Source organism: Bos taurus, chromosome 10, assembly GCF_002263795.3.
Source record: "Bos taurus isolate L1 Dominette 01449 registration number 42190680 breed Hereford chromosome 10, ARS-UCD2.0, whole genome shotgun sequence".
Taxonomy (NCBI): domain Eukaryota; kingdom Metazoa; phylum Chordata; class Mammalia; order Artiodactyla; family Bovidae; genus Bos; species Bos taurus.
Window position 1 is genome coordinate 44,496,078 of NC_037337.1, and position 12,285 is coordinate 44,508,362.

Below are 12,285 nucleotides of genomic sequence, written 5' to 3' on the forward strand. Positions count from 1 at the left end.
CAGGACTAGAAAAGGTCAGTTTTCATTCCAATACCAAAGAAGAAGCAATGGCAAAGAATGTTCAAACTGTCATACAATTGTGCTCATTTTACGGGCTTCCTTGGTAGCTCAGACGGTAAAGCGTCTGCCTTCGATGCAGGAGACCTGGGTTCAATCCCTGGGTTGGGAAGATCCCCTGGAGAAGGAAATGGCAGCCCACTCCAGTATTCATGCCTGGAAAATCCCATGGACCGAGGAGCCTGGTGGGCTACATACAGTCAGTCCATGGAGTCGCAAAGAGTCAGACATGACTGAGCGACTTCACTTCACTTCGCTTACATGCTAGCAAGGTAATGCTCAAAATTCTTCAAGTTAGGCTTCAACAGTACATGAACCGAGAACTTCAGATGTACAAGCTGGATTTAGAAAAGGCAGAGGAACCAGAAATCAAATTGCGAACATCCATTGGATCATAGAAAAAGTAAGGGAATTACAGGAGAAGGGGGCAACCGAGCATGAGATGGTTGGTTGGCATCATCCACTCAATGGACATGAGTTTGAGCAAACTCCGGGAGATGATGAGGAACAAGGAAGCCTGGTGTACTGCAGTTCATGGGATCACAAAGAGTCAGACATGACTGAGTGACTGAACAACGGGCAACAAGAAACCCAAGATCACAAAGATCTTCTTCTAGAAATTTCTGTAAGTTTTGTAGTTTTAGCTTTTACACTGGGATCTGTAATCCATTTCAAGTAATTTTTGTATATAGGTTGAGGTTAATTTTTTTCCATGACGATGTCTAATTATTCCAGCACCATTTTTCGAGAGTTGATTCTCATTGAATTTCCTTGGCACCTTTGTCAGAAATCAAATGACTTTTTATGTATGGCTCAATTTCTGGACCATTTGTCCCATTCCATTGATCTAGATGTCTGTCTCTAGGCCAATATAATACTGTTTGGTTTCTGTTCGTATCCTTTATAATAAGGCTGACAATCAGCTAGTAAGTCTTCTAGCTTTGAATGTGAGTTGTGAGAGCAGAAATCCTTGTCTTGTTTCCAGTATTAGGGGAAAACCATTCAGTCTTTCAGTGTTAAGTATAATATTAGCTGTAGGTTTTTCATGAACTGTCATGACTTCTTACACTCTTAGAGCAAATAATTTCCAAATTCTAGGCAGATTAATTCCTGACCCTAACTGGAAGATGTTTTTGAAAGAGTCTTGACAGAATTTCAGCTGTATAGAATTTTATCTCCTGAATTTCCTGAGACTTTTACTGAAGTTGGAAAGCCAGTAGATAACTTACAAGTTTCCAAATCTTGTGTTAGAAAAGGAATTCTTCTCCAGCCTTCCCTAGAAAGCCTGTGTCTAGGACCAATACCATGTTTTTTTAATTCACTCTTCCAAATAAGAGTCATGAAGCAAAAGAAACACCTCTCTTCTAATGAATGTTTTTTGAACACTTAAATAGTTTTGCCTCTGGACCTAAGATGAGATGATTCCACGGCAATTATTGGCAAAATATAGCCTTTTGTGGGGGGTAATGCAGTGACGTACTATTGGTCTTATTCACTTGTCCTGCTAGAAGTGATGGAGTGTGACCTTGGAGTAAACTGCTCATCTGGTTTCTCTAGGATAAAAGTGTGTAGGTCAGTCTCAGGACTAGGTAGGTGCCTTCTCAGCATGGTTAGGGATGTATAGAAAAGCAGTCCTGAGCAGAGGCAGGGTGGTTCCTGTTTGTTTGTTCGATTGGTTTGCTTGTTTGTTTTTAACATTAACCTTCAAGACCACGCTGTGGTTCCATTTTTCATAGAAGACTAACGTTGTTAGTGTAGGGTAAGGTGTAATTCTGATTTCCTTCCTCCACACCCTTTAAAAATCAATCTTTAAGTCTTTCTCACAGCTTTAGAGGATGATTACTGTAAGAAGGAGTGCTCTCTTTTGGCAACAAGCAAGGGGGTTACACAGCACAGACCAGAAAATCCAATGAATAGGCAGGTCAAATGGGTTATTTAGTGATTCACTACTGGGGTTTGTGACTTCACACACCAGGAATCCCAGAGGTTCAATGTTAAGTGGCTTTTATTTCTATTCCCTTTGGAATATGTGGGTAATAATTTAATTGACCTTGGTTCTTATTTTATTTCAAAGTCCTAGTTGAGAAGTTCCAGAAATAAGGCCTGTGGATTGGTATATGGGAAATAGAATGTTAGTATATAGCTAAGTACCACTGGAAAATGAGATTGCACACTTGATGAAACTGACAAATTCATGGTAGCTGTCTTCCAGAAGCTACGGGAATTAAACACTGGATGGCAGGTAGAGGAGAGCCAGCTTCTCATCGATGATTCCTTTAGGAAAGACCTAAGGCTGCAGCCCTGACTCCCAGTGAAGTTCCCCATATCAGTCTTAACAGTCTTGGATTCATGTTTCTCCAGAATAATACTGGCCACTTCCATCTCCTTAGAGTAGATTGGCTAATGATTTGTTGATGCATCAGGGGAATGGGGGGTGGGGTTGATGTGGGTTATTGTTGTTCAGTCTCTAAATCCCACTCTTTGTGACCCCATGGACTGCAGCATGCAGGATTCCCTGTGCTTCACTATCTCCTAGAGTTTGCTCAGACTCATGTCCATTGAGTCGATGATGTCACCCAACCATGTCATCTTTGGTCACCCCCTGCCCTTAGTCTTTCCCAGCATCAGGGTGTTTTCCAGTGAGTCAGCTTTTCGCATCAGGTGGCCAAAGTATTGGACCTTCAGCTTTAGCATCAGTCCTTCCACTGAATATTCAGGGTTGATTTCCTTTAGAATTGAATTCCCTAGAGTCTTCTTCCTAGAGTCCAAGGTGTTCCCAAGAGTCTTCTCCAGCACCACAGTTTGAAAGCATCAATTTCTCAGTGCTCAGCCTTCTTATGGTCCAGTTCTCACATCTGTACATAACTACTGGAAAAACCAAAGCTTTGAGGTCAGCAAAGTGATGTCTCTGCTTTTTAACATGCTGTTTAGGTTTATCATAGCTTTCCTTCCAAGGAGCATGCGTCTTTTAATTTCATGGCAGCAGTCAACCTCGAGATAATTTTGGAGTCTAAGAAAATAAAATCTGCCACTGTTTATACTTTTTCCCCATCTATTTGCCATGAAGTGATGGACTGGATGCCATGATCTTAATTTTTTGAATGTTGAGTTTTAAGCCAACTTCTTCATTCTCCTGTTTCACCTCCATCAAGAGGCTCTTTAGTTCCTCTTTCTGCTATTAGATCAGATCAGATCAGATCAGTCGCTCAGTCGTGTCCGACTCTTTTTGACCCCATGAATCACAGCAAGCCAGGCCTCCCTGTCCATCACCAACTCCCGGAGTTCACCCAGACTCATGTCCATCTAGTCAGTGATGCCATCCAGCCATCTCATCCTCTGTCGTCCCCTTCTCCTCCTGCCCCAAATCCCTCCCAGCATCAGTCTTTTCCACTGAGTCAACTCCTCGAATGAGGTAGCCAAAGTACTGGAGTTTCAGCTTTAGCATCATTCCTTCCAAAGAAATCCCAGGGTTGATCTCCTTCAGAATGGACTGGTTGGATCTCCTTGCAGTCTCGAAGAGTCTTCTCCAACACCACAGTTGAAAAGCATCAATTCTTCGGTGCTCAGCCTTCTTCACAGTCCAACTCTCACATCCATACATGCTATTAGGATAGTATAATATGCATATCTGAGGTTATTGATATTTCTTCTGGCAGTCTTGATTCCAGCTTTTGATTCATCCAGCCTGGCATTTCACATGATGTGCTCTGCATATAAGTTAAATAAGCAGGATGACAATATACAGCCTTGAAGTACTGCTTTCCCAGTTTTGAACCAGTCCATGTCTGGTTCTAACTTGTTTCTTGACCTGCATATAGGTCTCTTAGGAGGTAGATAAGGTGGTCTGGTATTCCCATCTCTTGAAGAATTTTCCAGTTTTTTGTGGTTCACACAGTCAGAGGCTTTAGTATAGTCAGTGAAGCAGAAGTAGATGTTTTTCTAGAATTCCCTTGCTTTTTCTGTGATCCAACGGATGCTGGCAATTTGATCTCTGGTTCCTCTGTGCATATATGTGCTCAGTCACGTTCTACTCTTTGCAACCTCATGGACTATAGCTCACCAAGCTCCTTTTTCTGTGGGATTTCTTAGGAAAGAATACTGGAGTGGGTTGCCATTTCCTCCACCAGGGATCATCCCAACCCAGGGATCAAACTTGCGTCTCTTGCCTTGGCAGGCATATTCATTACCACTGTGCCACTTGGGAAGCCCTTTGTAAATTCAGCTTGTACATCTGGAAGTTCTTTGTTCACATACTGTTGAAGCCTGGTTTGAGCATTTTCTTGCTGGCCTGTGAAAATGAGAGGAATTGAATGGTCGTTTGAACATTCTTTGGCATTGCCCTTCTTGGAAATTGGAATAAAAACTCACCTTTTTCAGTCCTGTGGCCATTGCTAGAGGTGGGTGGGACATGTTTTTAAAGTTTAGATTGTTGGTCTCTGGTAACTGAAATGGTACTGAAATCTTTGTTAGAAATGATGTCTTTTAGTGTGTCAGAGATGAATCCTTATATGACAATAGCAGTGGTAAATATTTTATAAAACTATAATAAATCTAGAAAAGACATATATATATATTGCATATGTATATTGCATATATATATATGTATATTCTGCATATATCTAGAAAAGACAAAAACTAGTTTAAAAAGATACGAGCACCCAAGTGTTCATAGCAGCACTATTTACAATAGCCAAGACATGGGAGCAACCTAAGTGTCGAATGGACGTGTCCAATTAATGGATAAAGAAGATGTGGTGTGTACACACACAGAGACAGACACACATACACAATGGAATATTAGTAAACTATGCAAAGAATGAAATAATGCCTTTTCTAACATATGGATGGACCTGGAGATGGTCATACTAAGTGAAGTCAGTCAGGCAGAGAAAGATAAACATTATGTGCTCTTACATGTGGAATCTACAAATTAGTACAGATGAATTTACTTACAAAGCAGAAATGAATTCACGGACATAGAAAACAAAGCCATGGTTACCAAAGGAAAAGGGGAGGGATAAATTAAGAGTCTGGGATTAATAGATACACACTACTATACATAAAATAGACAAATAACAAGGGTTTACTCTATAGCAATGAGAACTATATTCAATATCTTATAATAACCTATAATAGAAAAGAACCTGAAAAATAATATATATGTAAGTTTATGTATGTTTAAATATGTATTTAAATATACATGTATAAATAACTGAATTACTTTGCTCTACACCTGCAACTATTACAATATGGTAAATTAGCTATACTTCAGTCTAAAAAAGGAAGCCATGTGTAAAACAAACATTTATCATTTCTCTTAAGGGTCTTTCAAACTGTAAATCAGAGTTCTAAGAAGGGTTTTTTTATGATTAAAATAATCACTGTTTTTCTTTGACTTTTTAAATTGATATTTTCAGGTGTTTTTATGTATTTGTGTGACAGTTTGTTTCTAACTTACATAGTTATGGTAAAACCCCCAAAGGAATGTTAAATTAAGACTTCTGTAGCACTATAGAGCCTCATTAGAATGTCCAGAGGAATCTTTTACTTTGAAGTCTATAGACTGTGCTTTTGATCTTTTACTGTAGAGTGTGCCTGGCCCTGTGAGTCTCATGTCACACCATTCTGCACATTTAACACATGCATAGTATGTGTGCGAGTGTGAGGGTGTGTCCAGGTAATACTGCTCATTTGGGTGTGCTCAGCCGAAATAATTTTGGCCCATAATTTATATGTATAGGTGTAAAATTGGATTCTTGGCATTTCAAAGTCCTTTTCTGGCTTTGTAAAAAATTTTTTTGACATATAAAATTCTACAACTAGTAGGATTAGAGGCAGGTTTTGCTAGCATTTGGATATGTTTACTTGAGTGAATCATTTTAGCATGTTTCTTAACTTTTTACTCAAATGTATAAAATATGAGCTCTCTGAAAAGAGACTAGTTTTAATTGTTTCTTCCCCATGAGAGTTTTTGCTAGAACTCAGAGAAGAAAAACTCTGGAAAGAAAAGCACACCAGCTCCCTAAACCTACTGGTATCATCTTGGCCCAGTCATTCTCTTGAAGTGTGTTTCTTAACCTATAAAATTAAGGAGTTGGATTGCTGCTGCTAAGTCACTTCAGTCGTGTCCGACTCTGTGTGACCCCATAGACGGCAGCCCACCAGGCTTCCTCGTCCCTGGGATTCTCCAGGCAAGAACACTGGAGTGGGTTGCCATTTCCTTCTCCAATGCATGAAAGTGAAAAGTGAAAGTAAAGTCTCTCGGTCGTGTCCAACTCTTAGTGACCCCATGGACTGCAGCCTACCAGGCTCCTTCGTTCATGGATTTTCCAGGCAAGAGTACTGGAGTTGGACTAGGCCATCTTTAAAATCTGATTCATTGGTAAGATTTTCATTTGATTGTACTTTATTGCATTGCTTTTTCATTTAGTAGTAGAAGCCCATGCACAATCCATTACTGACGTAAAAACACACAACGTGAGAGTTGTGAGTTTGTCAGTTTAAGTTTTATTCTCACTGAGAACTGTATAGCCCAGGAAATAGCCATTTGGTAGCTCTGAGTAAACTGTTCTGAAGAGGCAGGAGAGGAGCCAGTATATATGAATTTGGGGGCTAGGAAATACAGATAGTCAAGCATATATCTTGGTAAAACATTACTACTAATCACAAAAAACAGATCAGATCAGATCAGTCGCTCAGTCATGTCCGACTCTTTGCGACCCCATGAATCGCAGCACGCCAGGCCTCCCTGTCCATCACCAACTCCCGCAGTTCACTCAGACTCACGTCCATCGAGTCAGTGATGCCATCCAGCCATCTCATCCTCTGTCGTCCCCTTCTCCTCCTGCCCCAAATCCCTCCCAGCATCAGAGTCTTTTCCAATGAGTCAACTCTTCGCATGAGGTGGCCAAAGTATTGGAGTTTCAGCTTTAGCATCATTCCTTTCAAAGAAATCCCAGGGCTGATCTCCTTCAGAATGGACTGGTTGGATCTCCTTGCAGTCCAAGGGACTCTCAAGAGTCTTCTCCAACACCATAGTTCAAAAGCATCAATTCTTCGGTGCTCAGCCTTCTTCACAGTCCAACTCTCACATCCATACATGACCACAGGAAAAACCATAGCCTTGACTAGACGAATCTTTGTTGGCAAAGTAATGTCTCTGCTTTTGAATATGCTATCTAGGTGGTCATAACTTTCTTTCCTAGGAGTAAGCATCTTTTAATTTCATGGCTGCAGTCACCATCTGTAGTGATTTTGGAGCCCAGAAAAATAAAGTCTGACACTGTTTCCACTGTTTCCCCATCTATTTCCCATGAAGTGGTAGGACCGGATGCCATGATCTTCGTTTTCTGAATGTTGAGCTTTAAGCCAACTTTTTCACTCTCCACTTTCACTTTCATCAAGATGCTTTTGAGTTCCTCTTCACTTTCTGCCATAAGGGTGGTGTCATCTGCATATCTGAGCTTATTGATATTTCTTCCGGCAATCTTGATTCCAGCTTGTGTTTCTTCCAGTCCAGCGTTTCTCATGATGTACTCTGCATATAAGTTAAATAAACAGGGTGACAATATACAGCCTTGACGTACTCCTTTTCCTATTTGGAACCAGTCTGTTGTTCCATGTCCACTTCTAACTGTTGCTTCCTGACCTGCATACAGATTTCTCAAGAGGCAGGTCAGGTGGTCTGGTATTCCCATCTCTTTCAGAATTTTCCACAGTTTATTGTGATCCACACAGTCAAAGGCTTTGGCATAGTCAATAAAGCAGAAATAGATGTTTTTCTGGAACTCTCTTGCTTTTTCTATGATTCAGCGGATGTTGGCAATTTGATCTCTGGTTCCTCTGCCTTTTCTAAAACCAGCTTGAACATCAGGAAGTTCGCGGTTCACATATTGCTGAAGCCTGGCTTGGAGAATTTTGAGCATAACTTTATTAGCATGTGAGATGAGTGCGATTGTGTGGTAGTTTGAGCATTCTTTGGCATTGCCTTTCTTTGGGATTGGAATGAAAACTGACCTTTTCCAGTCCTATGGACACTGCTGAGTTTTCCAAATTTGCTGGCATATAGAGTGCAGCACTTTCACAGCATCATCTTTCAGGATTTGGAATAGCTCAACTGGAATTCCATCACCTCCACTAGCTTTGTTCGTAGTGATGCTTTCTAAGGCCCACTTGACTTCACATTCCAGCATGTCTGGCTCTAGGTCAGTGATCACACCATCATGATTATCTGGGTCGTGAAGATCTTTTTTGTATAGTTCTTCTGTGTATTCTTGCCATCTCTTCTTAGTATCTTCTGCTTCTGTTAGGTCCATACCATTTCTGTCCTTTATCGAGCTCATCTTTGCATGAAATGTTCCTTTGGTATCTCTGATTTTCTTGAAGAGATCCCTAGTCTTTCCCATTCTGTTGTTTTCCTCTATTTCTTTGCATTGATCACTGAAGAAGGCTTTCTTATCTCTTCTTGCTATTCTTTGGAACTCTGCATTCAGATATTTATATCTTTCCTTTTCTCCTTTGCTTTTCGCTTCTCTTCTTTTCACAGCTATTTGTAAGGCCTCCCCAGACAGCCATTTTGCTTTTTTGCATTTCTTTTCTATGGGAATGGTCTTGATCCCTGACTCCTGTACAATGTCACGAACCTCATTCCATAGTTCATCAGGCACTCTATCAGATCTAGGCCCTTAAATCTATTTCTCACTTCCACTGTATAATCATAAGGGATTTGATTTAGATCATACCTGAATGGTCTATCAAAAAACAGATATCACAAGTTAATGATTTTAGTGCCGTTGTAAGAAGATACAAGAATCTGGGGTCATTGAAATTCTTCCCGAGATATGCAGCTAACTCTCTATGAGTTTGTTTATCTAAAACAGGGAATGCCTCCTTCTGTTTTTTCATCCTAAATTCCTTTCAGAATGCATTGTTGGTTGGTTCTGAGTTCTGACTTAACTCTTGTATAACTTGTTGTTACATATCTTTTTAATCAGTAGTATGTGGTTATTCACAGTATTTTAACATCAGTACCTCTGACTCATTTAACTTTGCTAAATTGTGAAATGTACATAGTAGAGTGCATTTTAAGCAGTAATAGTTATGAAAGAACACCATTGTATTTACTTGTAAGCTTAAGAAAAAGACTTTCTGTAGCACCTTGGCAGTCCCTGCCCGTTTCTGTAGACATTCCCTACCCCAGCCTCTTACATCCCTCAGGACCACTATTGCAATTTTAAAGTTAATTGTTCCTTTGCCTTTCTTTGTAGTCTTACCATACAAACACACACACACACACACGTATTCCTAAATGAATCATTGATTTTTTTGAACTTTCTCTTCATAGAAAAGTATCATAGCATATACAGTCTTTTGCAAGTTGGCTTTTTTTGTTCAACACAGTTTTGGGGATTCGTACTTGCTGATGTACAGCTGTAGTTCACTGCTTGCTGCTGAATTGTTTTTGTGTACTGTACTTTGTATTTTCCTATTCTGCCAATGGATTTTTACATTTCCAGTTTGTATGTTTATTTCGTTCTTGTTATTAAGAACCATTTCATGACATGTAAAATCATTTCACAGTGTTATAAGAAAGCTAGCAACTTCTCAAACACTTAATTCATTCTTTAAACATCTCAACCAGATAATGAGAATTTCACAGCAAAATTATTATCTAGAAAACTGCAGTTCCTGTGTCAGAGGGAATTGAGTGCAAGTCCCATGAATGAAGGAATCAAAGATTTCATTGTGGAAATTAGAAGCAGATGCTTCTAAGTTGGGGGATTTTCCCTGAGAACAGCACTTTTTGTTGGCTGTGTCATGCTAAAAATTCATCTTGGCTGAAAGGAATTTTTGCGCCTGGTTGCTAAACCTGATACGACTTTTGAATACAGATGACTATGAAAAAATAAAGTTTATGTGGTTTGAAATTCATGAATTTTCACCGTTGCCTTTTTTCTTCTTGTTGGTTGCTTATCTAGCGTCTCCCCTCATCTTCCAACTTCCCAAAGGTACCCGTGTTTTTGTTTTGATGTCCACGCACTTCAGGGGAAGTTGCTCCCACCTCTGGCTCTGGAAGTGGGCCTTGGGAGGCCTTAGCTAATCTGCGGAGTCCATGCCCCTCTGTCCAGTGATAGAGAGCTTGTAACCCAAGACATCCAGTCAGATTGAGTATCAGTACTCTTGTTTGCCTCTGCATTCTGGTTGATTAAGCTACTCTGAGAGATGCCAGCCTTAAAGTGGAGTTATTCCAAGGTACCAAGAAGAAACTAGGCCCTGGATGACATATCAAGCTACCATATCAAACCACCCACAAGCTTACCCATCCTACTTCTAAGCTTTAAGTTACTTTAGTTTTTATAAATTCCCCTTATGTCATTTAACTAGTTTAAATATCAGTAGGTAACTCTCATATAGGGCTTGCCATATGCTTTGTAGCATCCTTTAAGGTAGATACAGTTATTATTTCTATTCTACAGATATGGAAGCTGAGATGTAGAGAGGTGAAGGGACTGGTCCAAGATCATACAGCTAATAAATAGTCCAACCCAGGCAGTGTGGCTCCAGAGTCCAAGTGCAATTTAGGTATCTTGGATACTTGCAACTTAGTGCATCCCACCCGATGTATCTTTATATATGTTTGCTTTCACACAAGTTGGCTTACCCTGATACACATGGAGACTTTCCCCCAAACTACTTTGTTGACAGTACTGACATTATGTTTGTTCACTAAATTTAAAGACAAGAAAAAAAAAGGTGCCCCCTTTCACCTGTAATTAACATAGAGAAAATATTCAAGAAGCTGTAACCAGTATTGACACCCTTTGCTGGGGTGGGTTCTTCTTAAAGAACCTAATTTTAATCTTAATTGCTAGGGAATTCATTCACATTTTTGGTGAATTTCTAAATAATTTACTCAACACAACTCACTAGTGTAATAGTGTTAGTCGCTCAATCATGTCCAACTCTTTGCAACCCCAGGGACTGTAACCCACCAGGCTCCTCTGTCCATGGAGTTCTCCAGGCAAGAATACTGGAGTGGGTTGCCATTCCCTTCTCCAGGGGATCTTCCTGACCCAGGGATCGAACTTGAGCCTCCTGCATTGCAGGCAGATTCTTCACCATCTGAGCCACCAGGGAAGGGCACCTTTCCTGGGTGCTTATTACAGACCCAGGACTACTGTAGGCATTAGAAACCTAGAGATGCTAGCAGATTCTCCCAGTACTCTTTGGGAAGCAGACTCACCAGCAAGCACAGAGGTGATTAGGAATGCAGGAGAAACACTCCTCAGCTGCCTGCCGATGTGGAGACGTGCTTTGCAGACCTGTGTCTTGAGTTTTCCAGGGAGAACGAAAACGCTTTGCTTTTGTTCTTTTGGAAATGGGTGAAATAATAGGCAAGGAAACACCGTGGTCAAAAGCATGGAAATAAGAGAGCAAGACTTGCTCAGGGAACCATAAGGAAAGAATTTTGACAGTATACAACTTGAGCGGTCACACTGGGGAAGAGGGGGGCCTGATGATGGAAGATGGCTGTGCCTCAGAGTTCAGGTGCTGTCCTGTGGAGCTGCTGCGTCGCCGAAGTATGTGAGCTGGGTGTGATGTGCAAGTACAGTTTCATGAGGTTCACTCTGGCAGCTTTGCGGGGGTGATAGATTTAAAGAATGAGACAAGACGTTTGGAAATCTAGATTAGAACACAGTGAGGAGGTATAGCAGAGGAGGTAACATGACTAGAATGAGACTAGACAGAAGGAAGGTCTGTTTTTTTTTTTCTTACTAAGTTTATTTTTTAAATGTATATATAATGACTAAATCTATCCCAGTGTTTCAGCCATTAAGGATTACTTGTTATCCTTCCTCCCTCCCACCTTCCTGGGCTTTAGGTTTGGAAAAACTGTCTATCAAAATAAATTTCAGTCATTTGTTTTCTTTCCTTTTTTTTTTTTTAATCTGGCAGGTAAAACTAATTGTGCTGTCAAAATAAGCACTTAAAATGATATTAGGTTGATGCAAAGGTAATTGTGGTTTTGCACTGTTGAACTTTGCCATATGATATTGGAATAGATTCTTAAATACATGTGGTTATGTTATATACATCATTTGAATGCACATTTCTCTCTTTATGTTTTTTTGCTAATGACTTATTACTTGCTGTTTGTATTCTATTAGACTGTAGAAATGATGTTAGACAAAAAAAAAATGCAAGCAGTTTTTTTATTCAGCTTCAAGC

At 40.1% G+C, this 12,285-nt stretch overlaps 1 protein-coding gene and 1 non-coding gene across 9 annotated transcripts in view; both read left to right on the plus strand.

Moving 5' to 3' along the window:
• Positions 1–12,285, plus strand: part of FRMD6 (FERM domain containing 6) — a 267,195-nt gene that overhangs the window by 199,249 nt on the left and 55,661 nt on the right. The window lies entirely within an intron of this gene.
• On the plus strand, positions 98–169 carry TRNAR-UCG (transfer RNA arginine (anticodon UCG)). The gene has a single exon. It is a non-coding gene; the product is annotated as a tRNA-Arg (tRNA).